The 21,483-nt window shown below is 35.2% G+C and overlaps 1 long non-coding RNA gene across 1 annotated transcript; it reads right to left on the minus strand.

Annotated features, from left to right (window-relative positions):
- Positions 1 to 6,382: 6,382 nt before the first annotated feature.
- LOC107866261 lies at positions 6,383 to 20,350 on the minus strand. Its single transcript, XR_001672828.2, has 3 exons — positions 20,142 to 20,350; positions 19,934 to 20,015; positions 6,383 to 6,500 (listed from the first exon to the last, which is right to left on the minus strand). It is a non-coding gene; the product is annotated as an uncharacterized LOC107866261 (long non-coding RNA).
- Positions 20,351 to 21,483: the final 1,133 nt, after the last annotated feature.

The following is a 21,483-nucleotide window of genomic DNA, read 5'->3' on the forward strand; positions in this document are numbered from 1 at the left end:
ATGAGTGTTCTGTAACATCCCAGAAAACCCAATTTAGTGGATGATTCTCTCAGTATGATGTATATGGGTAGTGTTGCTCACGTGAAGGATGCTAAGAAAAATTTAGTGTATGAAGTTCATTATCTTGCCTGACTAGGTATCGGCTTAGTCGATTCAGCAGAGGGTAACGTATGGGTATAGAATAGTTTGGACTCCTCTTTGGTTTTCGAGGTAATAAAAAGTAGTACAGAGATCCTAGTTTAGTTAAACTGAAGGATTTAGCCAGAGATCAGAAAGTAGAGGTTTTCTCCCAAGGGGGAGATGGTGTGTTACGCTACCAGGGTAGACTATATGTGCCATGTGTAGATGGCGTGAGATAGAGGATTCTTATAGAAGTGCATGGAGCGCGCTACTCGATTCGCCTAGGGAAACCAAGATGTACCACGAATTATGGGAGGTTTATTGGTAGAGTGGGATGAAGAGAGACATTGCAGAGTTTGTGGTTAAGTGCTCTATATGTCAACAGGTCAATATTAAGCATCAGAAGCCTAATGAACCTATGCAGGAGATTAGTGTTCCCATGTGGAAGTGGGAGGAGATGAACATATATTTTGTGATGGGTTTGCCCAGTACTCGTCGCCAGCATGATTCGATTTGGGTCATTATGGATAGGATGACCAAATCATCTCACTTCTTACCAGTTCATACATCTTATTTAGCCGAGGATTATGCCAAGCTCTATGTTAGAAAGTTGGTTAGATTGCATGGAGTTCCATTGTCCATCATTTCAGATAGAGGTATGCAGTTCACCTCTCATTTCTAAAATGCCTTCCAAAAGAGTCTCGGTACCCAAGTTCACCTCAGTACAGCCTTTCATCCTCAGATAGATGGTCAAGCGAAAAGGATCATTCAGACTTTAGAAGATATGTTAAAAGCGTGTACCATTGACTTTAAGGGTAGTTAGGATGACCACTTGCCCTTAATTGAGTTCGCATATAATAATAGTTATCATTCCAGCATTCAGATGGCTCTATTTGAGGTGCTGTATGGAAGGAGATATAGATCTCCCATTGATTGGTTTAAAATGGGTGAAGCCGCAGTAGTAGGACCTGACTTGGTATTTGATACCTTAGAAAAAGTTCAGTTGATCAGGAAAAGGATTAAGACAGCTCAGAACCGACAGAAATCATATACAGATGTGCGAAGAAAAGATCTCGAGTTTGAGATTAGTGATTATATGTATTTGAAAATCTTTTCTATGAAGGGAGTGAAAATATTTGGCAAGAAGGGGAAACTCAGTTCTCGATATGTCGGTCCTTATCGAATTCTCAGCTGTTTTGGAAAGGTAGCTTACGAGCTTGAGTTTCCTTCAGACTTAGCTTCAGTGTACCCAGTGTTTTATGTCTCCTTGCTAAAGAAGTGCATAGGTGACCCAACAGTTGTAGTCCCGATAGAGGGCATTGATGTCCAGAACAACCTCTCTTATGAGGAAATCCCAGTCGAAATTCTTGATTATCAGGTTCGCCAACTGAGGAATCAAAAAAGTTTCTCTAGTTAAAGTTCTTTGGAAGAACCAGTTCGTTGAGGGAGCTACTTAGGAAGCAGAAGCAAATATGCGGACCATGTATGCCCACCTCTTCTCCGCAAACTCAGACTCAGCTTAAGGTAAAAGTTTTCCTTGAATTTACTCAGTTCCTTGCTCAGATTACCTTTATGAACTCGGTATCGGTTTCAGTTGCATAGCATTCTCATATCATGCATATCATCATGAAACAGCTAAGTCATATGTCATGTCTTTAGAATTCACTCATGCTTTAGTTATGCATGTTCAATATGAAAACTCAGTATGTTAGTATTCTCAGTCATGTAATTATGTTAAATTTGTGCGTGATTCAGTATGTAAACCGAGTGTATCAGTATTCTCAGCTTAGTCAGTCTCATTCAAGGATAAATATACCTAAGGGGGAGATATTGTAAGGCCCCGTAGAATCCTAGCTTAACTCTATCCTTTAAAGCATGAAATGAGGTCCCAAACTTAGAAATTTCAGCTAAATGTTTATACTTAGAATTATTTTATCCTTTGTAATTTGGCAATCTTATTTTACGACCCGTATGACATTAAAATATCGATGTTTGGATTGAATATGATCAGGTGTGTCAATAGGTCACTTCAGATGAGTTTTGGACTTTTCGGACCTTGTCTGAAACATGTTTGGGTGACCAAACTAGTGAGTCGATGTGATCTCAATATATCACGTCGCCCATTGCGTCAACCAAGATTTTGTTACTAGTCTTCAGTACAAATTCCTATGAGCCAATGCGATATCGATGCTTCATATTGGCTATCGCATCGACCCTCGATGCGGCGCGGTGCTTAACGCATCCCTAGGCATATTTTCAATCATTAAAACTTCATGTTCAAAGGGGTATTTGGGTCATTTTCCCATCCTTAATCAGCCCTAAAACCACGAGATCAACCTATTTTAAAGGCAAAGTTCCTCATTCTCTCTCAAATTTACTCAAGAACAAACCCTAGGGTATTCAAATTTCAAGACCAATCTTCAAGAACACACCATCAATCTTCACGAATTTAATTACCAAGGTATGTTATGTGTTCATTCCTGGGTTCCTTTCACTCATGAAGTCCAAGAACCCTTTTTAAAACTACAAGTTTATGATGTCATGATCTTCATGTTGGAATTGGATTGTGTTCATGTATGAATTGATGTTTGGGGTTTAATTCCACAATTTAATACAAGTTTCACGAAACTAGATAATTATAGGTTGATTTATGTGATCTTCATGTTGAACTCTTGAACTACAAGTTGAATATAGTAGCCATGATATTATTACATGTTTATTGTAATATGAAATAATCATGCACCCCAAGTGTTTGTTAAAATGCTTATGTGAATTGACTAGTGAAATCATGACATGTTATTATGTGATTCCATTCATGCACAAGCTCATGTATATCAAGTGTTTGACAAAATGTCTAAATAAATACATTTTTAGTAAGCAGGTATTATTATTATTTTAAGGTTATGTTATATTTTAATTTTCATGCTATCGAGTCCTGGGGGTATTCAATACCTAAAACTCTAGTTGTTGACCTAGAGCTACAGTAGTTACAGAATAGTCTCAAAACTATTTTTAGTTTTAGTCTTAATATAGATCTCAGTTCTGTTCTACAGCACCAGGACTGTCAGAAATAGTCACCCAGCTAACAGTAATATAGTTATCAGTGAACTTAGGTATTAGTCATTCAGTTATCAGAACTCAGTACCCATTGTTAATATGATCTCAATTACAGTATACGTATTTATGTGCATAGTATTTCATAATCAGTATTTACATTAGTTTCATATATATATGTACTCTCATTCAGTTATATTCATGTTACTCAGCCAGTTATTGTTCATGCATATGAACTCATGCATTCAGCCTTATCTCACTTAGCATACCAGTACATTCAAAGTACTAACGCATAAATTTCTTTTGCGCTATGATGTCTTATATCATAGGTTTAGACGCACGGGCTCCTGATCGTACTTAGCAGCCGAACTTATCTGCAACAGACTTAGTGGTGAGTCCTCATAGTTTGAGGATAGATTTGTTATTTCCGTATTTTAGTATATTTTTAGTAGTCAGAGTTAGTTGGGGGCTTGTCCCATCAACTCCACCTTCATACAATTAGAGGCTTTCAAACTAGATTATTTCAGATAAATGCTCAATTTTCAGTATTTATTTACCAGTATTTGATTTCAGTTATGAACCTTATGGCAGATTCAGCCTAATTTCTTCATTATTACAATATTATTACTCTATTATTCTAGCATGTACCAGACATGAGTTAGCTTGTGGTCCTTCGAGATTATGTGAATCGTGTGACGTCCGTGGTGCAAGCTCAGGGCGTTACAGTCTATTTTCCTTTACACAAAAAATTATTTATACTAAACCATTTGTGCACCCTTACGCTAGCCACCCTAAACTTAGGTGACTTTCCTAAGTTGAGGTTCACAGTGCCCAAGGAGGGACCAGGGCCAAAGCAAATTCATTGTAAAAATCAAGACGGTGAATAAGGTTGTCCAAAGAAAAGGTCTATTTTTGCTCAAAATTGTGTCCAAGGGATATTTATTCATTTGGTAAGCTTATTAGGTATTTAGTGGACTATTTCAAAAATAGCCTATGATCCTTTCCTAACCTTTGATCCTATGACTTCAGTGAAACTAACAAGGCAAGTTTTAAACTGCACACATGTTATCTATGTACAACCTAACACACTCTTGCTTTAAGGCTATTATTTCATTCACTACCTATTGGGTGCATTTAAAGTTAGGCCCAGTTATCATACAAACAATCCTAATGCCATGAAAGATCTAAACATTGGTTACAGTTTAAGTAAGCACAGAACACAACACATAAAAACAAAGTTTTTAAAGGGGTATCATTTAAACAGTTCAAAACAATTTGCATACTTTTTATCTTTTTCAACTACACTAAGTTTTATGATTTCTCTCCAAGTTATACATTAGACACAAAATAACACAAATACATTAATAAAATAACTAAAACATGTTGGTTCTAATTAAGATAGCACAATCGATGGGAAAAACACGACAACAAAAATCCTCGATTGTGGTATACCCCCACCCTAACTTATAAGGCAAGCAATGATGTCATTGGAAGATGTGAATATAAAAACTGGGACAAAGAACATACTTGAGAACACTATCCATCCATCATACTCTAATCGTCTGGGCTTCAAGATAGGACCCCTTTACCAGCAACCCCTCTCAAGGCCTTGATTGTGGCCAAGGCACTCTCTGATATGTAGGCACTGGTAGCATCAGGTGCACTAAATAATGCAATAGGGGTTATATCTACAATCCCTCAGACTGAACCACAACCTTTGTAGTAGGTAGGATCTCAACACTCTCTGGAATATGTGTCTCTGAGGTTTGTACATTTTTAATTAGTTTCCTATTTTTTCTTCTTGCCTCTATCTTTTATCTTATCTCCCCATCATCTTTTGACCTCTTCTTCTGGGGCTGCAGATCATCACTTCTCCCCTTAGTATCAATATTATCCCTATCAACCACTATAGGTTTTTTATAAAAATAAGGGACTATGGAGTCCATATTAGCATCTAACTCCATAAGGATGGCATAGCGAACAGTGTAGGAAGTGCAACTGGGATGGTCCGCTCAGTAAGATCCTTGACTACTTGTTTTTATGTGGCCTAGTAAATAGTAATGGCCCTTATATAAGAGGCCTGGACATTTATAACCTTAGCTGATATTCAATTCTCACATTTGTAAAAATAAGTTTGAACCACTTGTATGACTTTTTTTATGTCATCATCTATGTAGGGTTTTACCTCTATCTCCAACTTTTGAATCTTAGCTCATGCAAGACCTGCATCCTCAAGACTTGATTTATTAAAGCAATAAGTATTAATGTATATCCCATAGGAGCATATGGATGGGCATCTAAATGTGTTATATACAACTAAGAAGAGGATGAAGTAGCACCAGCTTTAGACACTGGTATATCACTAGTCGGGGAATATCTATCCATATTTGGTATCTCAACACCCCAGGTATGTTGCCCTATTGACCCATCGGGTATTCTAGTTGTTTTCTACAATGTGGCCTGCCAACCACCTTTAATGCATAACCATGTCATCCACGTCCAAATTTTTTATCTTTTTTAAGTAATTCATCTAGAAATCATATTTCAGAGTCTCCTCAACGAGCTCAAATATGTTCTAGAATAAGGCATTAGAGATTTTCTTGATGGAAATATAAACTCCATGGTCCCAAACTTGAATTATGTCTAGCCAGGGTTATTTTCTCATACTTTGTCCTTTATCGAGAGAGTCATGTTCTTGATCAAACCGCATAGTTAGTATAGAACTCTTCACCAACTTTAACCCAAAGTTTCTGAGGTTTCTATTCATCCACACCAACTCGTACCCCTCAAATCACCCCACCAACTCAGAGATTTTATGTAGGGACTCTGGAAATATCCAGGGCTCTTCTTGGTTGTTCCTATTTTTGTTGCCTAAGTTAGTCAACGAGACCCTATCAATATAGTAGTCTCAAGATTTTTGGATCTAGTGTCTTAAATCAACACCTATTTTAAGTAGGGAAACACCATCACCCTCGGAGGATTCAGGGTTGTATTCTTCCACATCCTCTGAGGAACTTATCGCCTCATCCTTCTTACCCTTATCTTGTTGGTGTAGCATGCCCTTCCTCTTAAGATTGGGAAGGTTCATTAGGTTAGAAGATTCAACCAAGGTGGTAAATGTAGTAATCTTTGCCTAAATAATCTCCTTAGACATATCTCTCATGGTCAAAGGAGAGTGATGTTCATTTGCGGGGTTAATAAATACTTTACCTCAATACCGTTATAGATGCCGGACTCTCTCTCTGAGCCTAGAGGTGTGTCTTTGGGTGATCTTATCTTAGAGATGTCTTTCTTCAACTTGTTCTAGGGCTTAGGTGCGATTGTACCTGCATCAAAAACAGTTAGTCTCAATTTTAAAATATGAAAATAGTAAAGGGAAATAACTTACAAGATCTATCCTATGATCGTGTAATAAAGGTATTATTGTACATTTTGATCATAAAAAGGGTTCCCCAAAAGTATTGGGGAAACATCACATCATATGATCCAATCCTACAACTATGCAATAAAGTTATGATTGTACCTTTTGATCATAGGAACACTCATAATGTAGTAATAGAAAGTCACATTATACAAGCACATAGCTCGCTTGTACCTTGATAGGATGATCATGGGATGTGCTCAATTGATGAGCACTTCAATAGGGATATTTGTACCCCAAAACAATCCAGCGGATGACCTCATATGTAGATACCACAATTGTATGTTGTGTCGTGGAATACACTAACACTTAGAACTTTACATGACAACTTTTTTAACTTCTTTAGACATATTTTTATATCTTTATCTTACCTTTTTAGCATAAAAAGGGTACTCAGACTTTCATGTGCTTTCAGTCATCAACACATACAACCAGTTTTAAATTCATACCTCATTACATTTCTACCCCCATGAAACCCAACTATGAACTCCATTATATGTCATCTAGACCTAGAGAATCATTGTCCAAATGGTATGAGTACACTTACTTGAGTATAATGGAAATCGAGTAGTATAATGATAATGATCATTAAGTATTAATCGGGTCTCAAACATATGGTTTAAGGTTTAAACCTTAAGTGGGTCGGGTCAAATCGAGTTATACGTATTTAAATGGACTTATCAGATAAAATCCTTTTACGATCATGGTATCAAACCACGATTGTGACTCCTTATTGTACCAAGGGGGTTTAGGACAACTTATTGGGGAAACTACGAGCCTTAAAGATGATTGTGATATGTGACCACAACCATTTCCTAAAATTATAGGTTCTATGTTCTAAATGTAGGATTTCAGGAGTTTGATTAGATGATTGGCACCATGACCATGAAATCTAGGTAGGATCATGATGACAAGTCATAGGATATCTCCTAAATTTCATCCTTTGAAACTTTAGTAGATTGAGTGAAGACAACTAAACCCATAATAATAGGATCTCCCCACAGTCGTGTAATCCTCTCATGGTTCAGTGTAGAGTGTATTTTGTACTTGTTTTCCTACACAATCACTACACAAGTAACACAATACCCTATAAATTATTATGTACAAAATCATGAGTTGCCTCCCAAGAAGCACTTGATTTAATATCAAGGCTTGACGTGGCTAAGTTGATTGCTCAGAATTCACCAACAAACTCATGGGTTTCCTCTTATAATGAGCCTAATTTAATACTATGGAACAACTCGGGTATGCTTAACACCTCAAGAGCCATCTAAATCCACATCGCAAACTACCATTACTTCCTTTATAGACCCAACATAGTGTTTCACCCATTGGACATTTACTTTAAACTTGTGGTCCTCCTTATTTTCCAACTCAAGTGCACCATAGAAGAACGAGAACACTCTAGTCACTCAATTCAGCCTTCTCCACCTTGACTTCAACTTACTTAGAAATAACTTCAGCTTAGACTCAAAAAACAATACAATATTGGATGCAGTGATTTCTCTTTTCTCAATCTTGTAATTATGGTATAGCTTCGTCCTCTCATTGTACAAGTATGATCGTTTATAGGCATGGAGATGGAGTTCATTCATCTCATTTAGTTATTCTAGTCTCGATTTGGCTGTATCATTCCACTTTAAGTTAGCTTCTTCAGAGGCCACAATGCCTGATAATCAAGCTCGATAGCAAGTGGCATGCTTTACCATACACAAGTTAATATGGGGACATGCCAATAAGGGTTTTAAATATTAACTATTAGGCCAATAGTGTGTAATCTAACTTTATTTCCCAATCCATACTATTAGTATTCACAGTCTTTGCCAAGATGGACTTGATCTCATGATTGGAGACATCAACCTGCCTACTTGTCTAAGAATGGTAAGGCATTTCCACCTCTTGTTCTATTCCATATTTCTCAATCAAATCTATGATTAGACAATTACAAATATGTGAGCCTCCATCACTAATGATAATCCTAGGAGTCCCAAATCTGGAAAATATGTTCTTCTTCAAGAATGTCGTGACACTCTTTTCCCTTCTTTGATTGGAAGCTTAATTGTCTCCACCCATTTTGAATCATAGTCAATAGCCACCAAGATATACTTTATACCATGGGAACTAACAAAAGAGCCAATGAAGTAAATGCCCTATACATTAAATAACTTAAGCTCTAGAATAGAGGCCATTGGAAGCTCTTGCTTTCATGAAATATTTCCTTGGAATAGTTGTGTGCATCTTTGTAAATAGTGGGGCAATAGTATCCACATTTCAAGATCTAGTGCGCAGTCTATGCAGTACTATGATGACCCACGGTTGGAGAAGAATCGTCTGCTTCTGAGACACCTATCAACTCAACTTCAGGAACACACCTCCACACTACTCTATTAACATAACTTTAGAACAAATATGGCTCATCCAAAAAAAACTTCATCACATCATACATAAGTTTCTTACATTACTGAAATGACGCGTCTTTAGGAACCGTATTACTCACTAAATAATTAGCAAAATCTACAAACCATGGAATCTAATTATGTGATGTGGCTAATACATGCTCATCTGGAAATGTGTCATCAATCTTGAGCTCATATTTTAGTTTCAACCTGGCCTCTTCTTAAAGGAATGATAAGTGATTAGCCACTTGATTCTCAGTACCCTTTCGATCCTTAACCTCAAAGTTAAATTCTTGCAATAATGTACCCAACGAATTAACCTTGGATTTGCATCCTTATTTGACATAAAGTACCTAAGAGTTGCATGGTCAGTATGCATAATGACTTTTTTGCCAAGTAAATAAGACCAAAAATTTCAAAAAAAATCAAACTCTACCGCAAGAAACTCTTCTTCAGTCATAATATAATTTTTTAAGCAACGCTAAGCAATTTACTAGCATAATAGATGGGATGTGATATATTTTCTCACCTTTGGACTAGGACTGGACTTAGAACTCACTAGCATCACACATAACATTTAATGGTATAGACCAATTAGGAGATACAATAATAGGGGATGAAATAAACTTCTCTTTCAAGCACTCAAGTGCTTTTAGACATGCATAATCAAACACAAATTTCATATCCTTATCCAATAGCTTACAAAAGGGATTGGCAATGCTTGGTAAATTTTCTATAGAAACTCATATGCCCAAAAAAGCTATGAATACCCTTCACAGAAATTAGTGGAGAAAATTTTTCAATCACCTCAATCTTTTCCTTGTTGACTTTAATCCCTCTTTTTAAAATCTTGTGACCAAGCACTATCCTTTTTTTAACCTTGAAGTTTCACTTCTCCCAATTTAAAACCAAGTTGCATTCCTCGCATCTCCTCGAAACATTGTGACATATTCCAAACAATCATCAAATTATTCACCAACCATCAAGAAGTTATCCATAAAAATCTCAATAGTATTCCCAACTATGTCAAAAAATATAGCCATCATGCAACACTAAAATATTGTGGGTTTATTACATAAATCAAAAGGTATTTTCTTGAATAAAAATATCCCATATTGATAAGTGGTTTACTCTTGGTCCTCGGAAGCAATAGAAATCTAATTATAACTCAAGTATCCACCAAGAAAATAACACCAACCTCTACTAGCAAGTTGATCTAATATTTGACCCATAAAGGGCATCAAAAAGTGATCTTTCTTGGTCCAAGAAATCACTTCTTTGTAGTCCATTCACACATGGCAACTCATGTCCGGCCTCATAAGAATAAGCTCGTTGTTCTCATTAGTAAGAATAGTGATTCTACCATTCTTTGACACATATTGGACAAAGATTACCTATATGCTACCTGAAATTGGATAAACCGTAATCACATCCAACTACTTGATGATTTCTTTCTTCACCAACTTTTACATGGATGGATTTAACCACCATTGATTCTCAGTACTAGGCACACAATTTGGTTCAAGTTGGATTTTGTGTGTGTAAATTCCAGAAGGAATCACATTAATGTCAGCAATGGACCATCTAATGGCCCTCTTAAAGTTTTTTAGCATAAAAATTCTCAGCTTTCTAATATACCAATCAGCTATGCTAATAATCAATAACGTGTTGTTAGCTCCCAAAATTACATAACAAAGATAGGATGGAAAAGCTTTGAGCTCCAACACTAGAGGCTCCTCAATAGATGGTCGAGGTGGTGGGGTCATTCAGCTCTTCAAATCAAGATCTAACTTATGCGTATAACTGTATGAACCCTTACCCTCAAGTGCGCTCACCATCTCATCATAATTATCAATACCATCACCCTCAAAATTCATAATGACTGTTGCAAGGGCCTCAATGCCAAGTATCTCCTCAATAGAAGATACCAAATCATTCTCATCGACTGTATCCATCATAGAGATCACATGTATGTCCTTTGATTGCTTCATATATTGGCATACCTTAAAGTTAACATGTTCATTGTTCAAGAAAAACTTCATCAGCCCAGTTTTCATATCCAGTTGCAAAGAAAGGCCTTCCCATGATAATAAAAACCTCAAAATCAACCTTGCAGTCAAGGATGATAAAATCAGCTGGAAAAATAAAGGATGCAACCCTCACCAAATATCACACAAGATTCCAACCAGCTTCATCACTATGTGGTCCACCATAAAAAGTCTCATCGAAGTTGGTTTGGGCGACCTCAACCCCAACTGTTTATAGACTGTTAGTGGCATTAAGTTAATGCCAGCACCCAAATCATACAAATCCTTTGTGAAATTGAAACACCCAATAGTTCATGGAATCGAGAATGCTTCTAGGTCTTTCTTTTTCTCAACAAAAAATCTAGAGACTATTTCACTATAATAGTGCACCTTGTACACAATCTCAAAACTTACTGTATGCTTCTTATTCACCAAATCCTTCATAAAATTTACGTAACCTGGCATTTATTTAAGTTCCTCATGAGAGGGATATTCACTTTAACTCCTTCAGTATAGAAATAAACTTTTGATACTTTCCTTCTTTGACTTTAATTTTTAGTCTTTGCAGAAAAGAAGAAAAAGGTCATGAAGGGAGTCAATACTTATAGGACCTTCTTGTACTTCCCCTTTATTTCCTTGGACTCATGATCATCAACTTGAATTTTTCTAGGTGCATTATTATTAATCATTACTTATTCAGAGTCGACCACTTTTTGATCAATTATAATCACCAGATCTAGCACATCATCCATAATATCGAGCATAGAAGGGTTAGTAGTCATCTTATCACTCCAAATAGTAATTGCCAAGTAATAACCATTATTTTTTAGGTTTTAAATGGTATTGCTTGGGAGTGTACCTTGTTGATGCTGATTTAATCTTGTAGAAATCTGACTAAATAGTAGCTCAAGTTGCTTGATAGTGATAGCAACTGATTTAACTTTCTAATTCATACTTGAAATATCTGCCATAATTACTTTAAGGTAGGTTTATGTTTTCTCTACCCCTTTTGTAACCTTTGTAAGCATCTCCTCTATTATTGAATTGCTCAAATTGGCATCACGGTTCCTTAGTGGAACGTAGAGGTCACTCCTATCCTTGAAGTAATCTTTTCTTCTTAAATCATCATCACGATCCTTACTCTTATCTCTATACCCAGACTTGTTGTAGTTGTTATCTTCTTAGTAGTTTTGACCTTAATTTGCCTCATGTTTCAGTTGTCTTGGTTAGACCCTTGGCCCTTAACTCAAAAACCCGCAACCTCTCTATTAATATACTTTACCTCCTCTTCAAAATTTGAATCCTTATACTTAGGTGCCTTACCTTGTGTACCCACCGCATTCACCTTTTCTTCTCCAGCTAGTGTAAATTGTTTAGTAAGCAATCCAATTCAGACCCCAGTTATGCAACCTCTTGAGTGACTGTCACATCTAGTATTCGTTATTCTATTGATGCTTTAATTGTATAAGTATCTGCGAGTCTTCCAGTCTCCTAATTATGTCAACCTCAATTGGTTTTTGTGATCCAATCTAGGATCTCAGAAGCGTACACCCAATGATAATTCATGAATTTCCTACCTATGATAGTGTTCTATAGAATATCTCAAACAAGTTTCTACCAGTCATCCAATGGTTTGGAATACTTTACAACATCTTTTTGAACCTCTACAAAGTTTTATATAATGCCTCTAAATGCAAATGTCTAAAATTATATACCTCATCTTTCAATTGCAGCATTCTAGAGGGCAAAAAAATTGGTCTAAGAATTTATTCGTCAACTCATTCTAAGTAGTAATAGATCCATTTGGTAACTCACTCCAGATAGAATATATAAAGTATAGATCCTACAAAGTTCATAATATCCATATTCACATCATCAGTAGGAAGGCCAGCAAATACCCCCTTCAAATTTAGCAAATAGATTATGGAACTGATAATGTCTAACTTAGTCCCTAATGGCAATTCTAGTGGAATGATTGCACCCATTTTAATTGCCTCCAAATAATCCAAATCTTTCTTAGGATTGTCAAACTAGGGAGATATTATTGTAGAGGTTTTTTCCCCTGTGTCTTCTCTATCTCTCCTGATCATCAAGTGCAGTCAAACGATGTACTTCATCTTGCATAGCTCTTTTATCCCTGACTGCCTTCCTGATAGCTTCTTACCTAGAATTCTCTGCAGCCATCAGTCTAGCAGTGGCATGTCTCGCAGTTTCTAAGCTAAAAGTATGAAGAGTTGGTTGATCATGAATTTTACCACCACCATGATCACCTTCAGCAAGCCTGCTGAATCATGAACTCCTTCGTTAACCATCCTTTGAATACTTCTTAGAATTCTTTCAAGCTTCATGTCAAGTGGAATTAGGGGATTACCTTGACTTTGAGTATTGAGCATACATTAGTATGTGCCCTAAAGACAACAGAAAAGTAAAATTGGGAAACAAAAACCAATAAACCTAACAAACACACTCAAATCAGCTTTATACCCATACTCCCGACAATAGTGCCAAAATTTGATGTCACCCAAATTAAACCTCTAAGCAAAGTATAAAGTGGTCATTAATCAAATATAGACCCCAACTAGGTTGGTTCGATCCTACAAGAAATAGGTCGGATTCTCAATCAAGATATATGTCGAGACAATTAATAATAATTTTCAGTAAAATTGGGGCATTTATAAATAAATAGTTCAGTAGTAACAGTCATTGAATTGTTAGATGTGTAATCAATATGATAAAAGCACTAGGACTATATTCCCTAATAACTTCATAAATACATAAGTTCATCATACTTTTTAATTCCTCTTGATGTTTGATATGCAGAATTGATAGGTTATGTATACTTAGAACAGCTTTACGCTCTTGTCTAAGTAGTATCCTCATGTAAGTTTACTCTTCTCCTAAATCTGTGTTCGTAATCCTTATCTCGAATCCCAAATAGATATTTTGTATTATCGACTCAAGCTATTATGTGGAGGTTCTATACCTCTATTGTTTGTTCTCTTATTCCCATCCATATTCATTCTTTCATCTAAAATACATATTAGGCAAGTTCTAACATTGTGCACCTTCAAAAAACATTCAAAACTAAGAAAATAATCAATAAATATGGAAACTAGTTGAAAATTACTCAGTACTATGAATCCTGTGTTGTTAATTCATCATGATTCCCACAACCCTAGTTGAGGTGTTTATCTAGTCCTAATTACAAGAATATAAGAAGAAATCCGAGATGAAAGCATAATTAAAGACTTACAATAAGAATATAGAAAACTCTAAGATCTTAATTTGAATTAAACCCTAAAAAACAATATTTGTACTTGCACAACCAACAATATGTCTTGAAAGTAATAGTAGAATGTAAAAATACAAAATTAAATGAATAAGAGTATTTATAGTCAAAACAAAACCTATCCTAGAAGAAAATCTGAGTCAGTCCCATTGGACGAGTAAAAGGTACGATCGTGGTCAACTACCACAATCGTCCTTCAATGCTCATGGTTTCATTGAGAACTTTGTCATCTTCAGGTCTTCAATAGTATGTCCCTTGGTATGGCATTGTGACTTCTACCTAAGATTGTATAATGTTTTTGTCTGATCATATCCCACTTCAACTCTGGCAGACTTCACTTCTGGCCCTCATTCCCATGACCTCAAGGTAAGATTTTCATATCTAGGCACGATCGTGGGATCCAATTGTTTGATCCTATTTTTCCATAGCTTCTACATGCATGTTTCTAGGATATCTTTACCACACCTAGATAGTATGAACATATGATCGACGAATGATCATGGGAGCCCTCGTCTGAGTAACATCTAAGTGTCACTCCTCTATGTTTCTGATGATGCCTAAATAGGATGGCGGCCAAATACCATGATCGTGGAAATAGTCATTTAATGCCCTTTATTGTCCAAAATCTAGAATTCCACTCTTTGGGACCTATTTGACCTACAAAAACCCATCATATCCACATAGAACGATCCTTTTACTTGCAAATATTTATTATTTTAAACATCACAAGTGTCGTAATTTTATGGAACATTAATTTAAATTCTACTAAGGCACAAGAATTTATGCATTGAGCAAAATAAATTATTTCATAATGAGTAACTTGTAGGACCCCCAATTTTTCAAAAGCATCCATAATTATATTAGAGTCACCACCTACCACCTAAGACTTATCTATATTGATGCTATTATCTTCCTCTCCAGAGTATTATATCTAGCATAGACTATAGTTATGAAAACCTCTTTCTATATTTATTGATGTACAAATTGTATATTGATTTGCTGATGCTTATCATTAACCACACTTTCACTCCATTCATTATTCCAAAACACCCAAATTTTAGAAGAACGGTTTGCTACAGTATTATCCATCCCAAGCTTCCTTCTATAATTCTCTAACTCACGAGACTCTTTATAAGGTTCCAAAAAGGAAATATTTGAATGTTTATTTTTTTAAGATCAATTAACCTCTCAAAAGAATTTTGAGTGTTAACTATCTACCGTTTCCAAAAAAATTTATCCATCATCATCTAGAAAGTGAGAGTTTCACAGAGCTACTCCTTATGTTTTTAGCCTTACCAAATTTAGTCATCTTCCTACCTGCTCTCATCTTCTTTTTATTTCTTGGTGAAAGGTCTCCCTTTACAATTACATCCTTGATATTTTTTTGGATGTCTTCATCGTCCTCATCATCTTTTTTATCATTTGTACCTTTTCTGCCTTGGATTTGCAATGAGTCTTGTTCTAATTCATCAATTGTGCTCTCTCCATACTTATTTGTTGTTGAACCTTCTTCTTTCCATTCAATTCACTTACAATTCTCTCTTTGCCTAGTGACTTTTCCTCTCTTCTTTTCTCATCCACTATTTTATCACCCTCACTATGATTTTCTTCTTTACTTTATGTCTCTTTGATCCTTTGGCTATCATCATTTATGGTAATAGTCGTATCCCTTTTCTTCTGATTATTTTCTTTATCATCCTCTTTTTTCTTGTTAGGAATTTTATTATTATCCTTCTCATATTCCTCTCTTATTTGAACACCTTTTTTTGCATTCTGTGCATTTTTTTTATCTTATGGAGTTTGTTTGCTGTATTTCATTTACCCTCACCCTATTTACCAAACACATCATCTACCTATTTCTTTGTAGAGTCCTTGCCATTGTTTTTGCCTTCATTCTTTGACTTTATTATTGTATTTGATGGGACTTCCTTCTGCAGATTACCAGTACCTTTATTACCATCAAACTTGTTCCCTGTAAGAATATCATCATCTTTCATAGCAATATATTTTTGATTCCATCTTTGAGCCATCCCTCCTCTGTATAAATATATCTTCTCCTTGCACCATTTTTTGCCTTGTTTCCTGAAAATAATTCTCCTTTTTCTTTCCTTTGTCACTCTGATTTGTCCTTTTCTTCTCTTTTTGTTCTTCTTTCTGACTACTAGACTTGTTATTCACTTTTTTCTTTTCATTGTCTTTCTTCTTTGGGTATAATTTAGGGTGTAGAACAAAACATTTCTTATTGTATCCCTGTAATTTATAAATCTTGCAATATTTGGGCAAAATCCATTTGGCCACTATTTCACCCGACTTCTTCTTGATACCAACATTAACTCTCTTTGAAAAATCAATTAGCAAGTCTACCTCTACCTTGACTCTAGCATATCTTGGTCTTGTTTTGTTGTTTGGAGTCATATCAACTTGAAAAGGTTACCACCTTCAGCAGCAAGTGAAATATGGTTTTTTCCCCACAAAAATAGGTTGTAATATAGGTAGTGAAATTCATGCAATTGCTATCAATGTTTCCTCCTTAGAATCAAATAGTGGATTCTATTTGAGTGTACTCATTGGATGGTTCCAATTCCCATGAGCAATATAAAAAATAGGTTTTGATAAATGGTTCACATAGTCTTCCATCCTTGAAGCCCTTATGAAAATTTATCAGTTACATAACTAACCTATGTTAACGCCTCTTTTCAATTCACATTGTTTAGGAATGACCTTCCTAAGTTCTTGAATATACAGCCAACCATACGAGAATTTTTCAACGACTGCATATTCGAAATACTCATTTACTATCATTTATGTTATCTCTTCTTTCCAGATAATTCTAGGTTCTCCATGCAAGTAAGTTATAGGATTTATTAGTAAAGGTGTGTAAATGGATAAAGGGGGTTGAAGGGTTGCAAGCATAAGTAATCTCCCTACCAGTATTCGATGTAGGCACAGAGTTAAGGGGCTGAGCAACTTCTGAGAGAGGCTGCCCAATGTCCAAGTTGGTCATTTAAGTGTTCACAAAACTTTGGCTGAATAATTTCGTAATTAAGTTGAGTATTGCGTTACTTCAATATAATAATTGATTATTTCAATGCTTGAAATTTGAAGAAGACACCAAAAAGTCCTTTTGTAAGCAAACAACATACAAGATTAATTTTGCAAAATACAGAAGATTTGCTTAGATTTCAACATATTTAATAAAGAAAATAATAATGATGAAAGAGGGATAAAAAAGAAGCAAATATAGAAAAATGTGGTTTTACACTTGTTATTAGGATATAAATGAGGCAAACAAAAAGTAACCCCATATAAAAATAATATTATAATTATTTAAAGACTATATTATTTTTAATTATTGTAAGGTACTCATATCATAAGATAAAAAGTTATTTTACTTTCTCACCAAAATTTTTTTCCAAACCTAATGTTACATAGGATTTTATTTAAAATAATACATATAAAACACTTCTTTAGGGAAAAAAAATGGTGCCCCAAAAAAAGTGGGGCCCCAAGCCACTAATTTAGTGGCCTTATGGTAGAGCCGGCCGTAAAGCTCACCTAATATAATTTCTCAAAATTAGACATATTTTATGAAGGGGAGCGAAGGAGTATTACAGAAAACGTCTTGTTAGCACAGGATATAATCAGAGACATGAACATGAGAAACAAGAATATCAATGTAGCGGTCAAATTAGATATGACCAAAGAATATGATAGAGTTTCATGGATATTTCTTACAAAGGTATTAAGGAGATTTGGGTTTTCAAAGGTCATTATTGATATGGTTTGGAGACTGATTTCCAACAACTGGTAGTTACTGTTGATAAATGGGCATTTCTTTGATTTTTCAGTCTTCAAGAGGAGTTAAGCAAGGTGATCCTCTTTCACTTGTATTGTTCATAATTGTAGCAGAAGTCCTATCAAGGGGGCTTAACATGTAATATTGTGACAATCAATTCAAGAGATATGGACTTCCAAAGTGAAGTCCTGAAATCAATAACCTCTTTTATGTTGATGGCACTATTCTATTCTATTCAGGAGACAAGGTATCTATCATTAAAATGATGGTGGTTTTAACGAATTATGGGAGTATTTTAGGACAATTAGTGAACAAGAAAAAGACTTTTTCCAATCTACATGACAAAACATCACTGATTGTTGCAATAAGACTAAAAAGGTTAACAGGTATAATGCAAGGGAATTTTCCTTTTATATACTTGGAATGCCCTGGGGAAGTAGAACATGAAATTTGGTGGCAGGTCATAGCAGGAAACTCTAGCTTTTGGTTTGATAACTGGACAAAGTTAGGGACATTATATCATGTGGAATAACAGGATATAGAAGAAGAAGAAGTGGAAGTTCAAGAATTCAGAAAATAACAGAGCTTGGTGGATGGGGAATACTAAAGGTGATTTTACAGTGAGTCGGCTTATCATATATAAGGTACAAGAGAGAAGAAATAGAATTAATATAGAATATTTGGATAAAAGAAATTAATTTTAAAATTGCTTTCTTCTTATAGAGAGTATGGAAGAAAAGGATACCTATAGATGATAATCTTAAGAGGATGTAGATCTAAATTATCTCAAAGTGTCAATGTTGTGATGCAGAACATCAAGAAACCATGACAAACTTATTACTAACAGCGCCCATATCTCAACAGTTATGGAGGCAGTTTGCTACATGTGTAGGTATCAGCATGGATGGACTTAACTACATCAGGCAATCCACAAGTGTGAAGCTATGAAAGAAATCTAAAAATAAGAAAAATCTTCAAAGCAGTGCCAGCAATATTAATGTGGGAACTGTGGAAGAGGAGTAATACTAAAAGACATGGAAAAGATAATACTTTGGAGAAGATTAAAAAGCAATTCCAAAAGAATATGTTTTATCTTATCAAAGTAAACTTTTCATGGATTAAAGAGGTATCTTTTCACTGGAATGGAATGGTGAATACATTACTGGTATACAAACCCAGACTTCACTACTTGCTAGTGAAATGGTATATGCTAGAAGATGGATGAATTAAATATAATACGAATGGTGCTAGCAATGGGAATCTAGGTATGAGTTCTTACAGATTTTATATTAGAAACAGTGAGGGTGATCTAATATATGTAGAGGCTCATAATTTGGGAATTAGTAGTAATATAAAAGCTAAATCAATAGCTATCCTAAAGGCCATAAAGTATTGTCTAAGTCAAAATTTTATGCATATTCATCTAGAGATAGACTCTTTGGGGATCAAAAAAATTATCACAGGAGAGTGGAAAGTACCTTGAGCTTTAGGGAAGAGGATTGAGAAAATCAGGGAGCTTATGATATAGCTAAACATCAACATAAAGCATGTATACAAAGAGGCCAATCAACTAGCAGATTTCATGGCAAACTTAGCAATAGAGCAGGAGCATATAATACAGTGCCACAGTTTCAACCAGCTACCAAGTAAAGGGAGAAAGATTCTCAACATAGACAAAATGCAAATACCATCAATAAGAGTCAGAACCAGAAAGATAATTGTAAGCAACTTATTTTTCTCCATTTCTGCTTCAGCTACATAGAATACATGAATCAATAAGAATAAACAAAGAAAGGACCTACATACGAGGACAAAAAAGGAGATACTTACACAGATCTATGGAGCTGAAATGCAATGTTCAAGCTCTCTATCGAGTTACAGCTGAACTCATGGACATCCACCGATAACACACCTGAAAGAGGAGATTTCAGTGAGTAGGGAATCATTTCAACAAAAAGAGAATGGAAAAGGAGAGTTCTTACTTCTGCAAGCTAAGCAAGAAACAGATATACAAGAAGCGGTGGAGATAATTCATCACCTAGAGCATGAGGAGGGGGAGATGACTGTTGGTGAGGAACAAGCGCAACATATTTAGAGGCGACGGCGGAGACACAAAGATGATGAGGTTCAATTAGGAAACCCTAGGATTAGGGAACTTTATAAAGACCCGAACGGGTCATATGGACTGAGTTTGGGCTTCATGTTTATATTTATGTATGTTGGGCTGATCGAACCGCTTGAGGATTATTAATAAAATGGAACATGCAGTCCACTATTAATTTTTTTTTAAAAAAAAAAAAGAGCATGAAGCTCAGGCTACGTATTCAATAACGTGATGTATCAATCAAATACAAATCTAGTAAACAACCGTTATGTGTGTCTCCTTGTGGCATTCCCAATAAAAATAATGATCAAGCAAAGTTCTTCAAGCGTTCAAAATGACATGTCTTAACCAAACAACTACAATTTATCACATAACTTTTACTACAGGCTATATGACTTGTAGAAGCAATCAAAATCAAGCAAGAGAGGACACATTAAGAAGTTAATCAAGCAAGATAGAAGACATTCATAAGTTGGTGAAATTCTACCCGTAGTAACAAAGTGTTGCCTGATATTTTGTAGATGAAAATCACAATGAGTTTCGTATCATACTACATTGAGGAAAGACATCATTACAGTCCTCGAATGATTAAGGAAGAGGAATCAAAGGAATATAATACACAAAATTATACTAACAAAAATTCAAGAATAAATTTATTTTTCTTCATAATTTATTTTTGATTACAATTGATTTTCCATAATGCAAAATTTGTCGCGAGCGACAACATGCTTGAAGAAATAATAGGAAAAACATGAAAATATTAGTGTTAGTCGCGTGGGACACAAAATAAAAAATTTCAAATAGTATGATATGTGCCAAGTTGAGCAATGCGAAGATTTATTAGACATACAACTGTAAATGCTCTTGTTTTGAATTTCATTTTATGTCCTTTTCTCTTTATCTACACTTTATCAACAAAATCCTGTATAACAGTGGATAATATATATATTTCTTCACTTCATTAGTGGCCCTTTTTAAAAGTAAAATTGATCACCACTATCTTGTTCGGTAGGAAGGTAACTACCATGCAAAATCAATCTAATCTTTTCAGCAAATGAGGAAAATATACATACTATTTACATAAAATAATAAACAAAATAGACAAGTTCATGAAAAAGAGCTGTACGCAATATGGCCTGGTGAATGGTGGGGTTTAAGTTGAGGATGCTTTATAGCACAGCTCCATTTTTGCCTATTTAATCATAATCCTTCTTCAATAAGTAATTACTATATATTTCTCTCATCTTTGAAAAGTTTTTAAGTAATTTAGAAGTGG

Source organism: Capsicum annuum, chromosome 3, assembly GCF_002878395.1.
Source record: "Capsicum annuum cultivar UCD-10X-F1 chromosome 3, UCD10Xv1.1, whole genome shotgun sequence".
Taxonomy (NCBI): domain Eukaryota; kingdom Viridiplantae; phylum Streptophyta; class Magnoliopsida; order Solanales; family Solanaceae; genus Capsicum; species Capsicum annuum.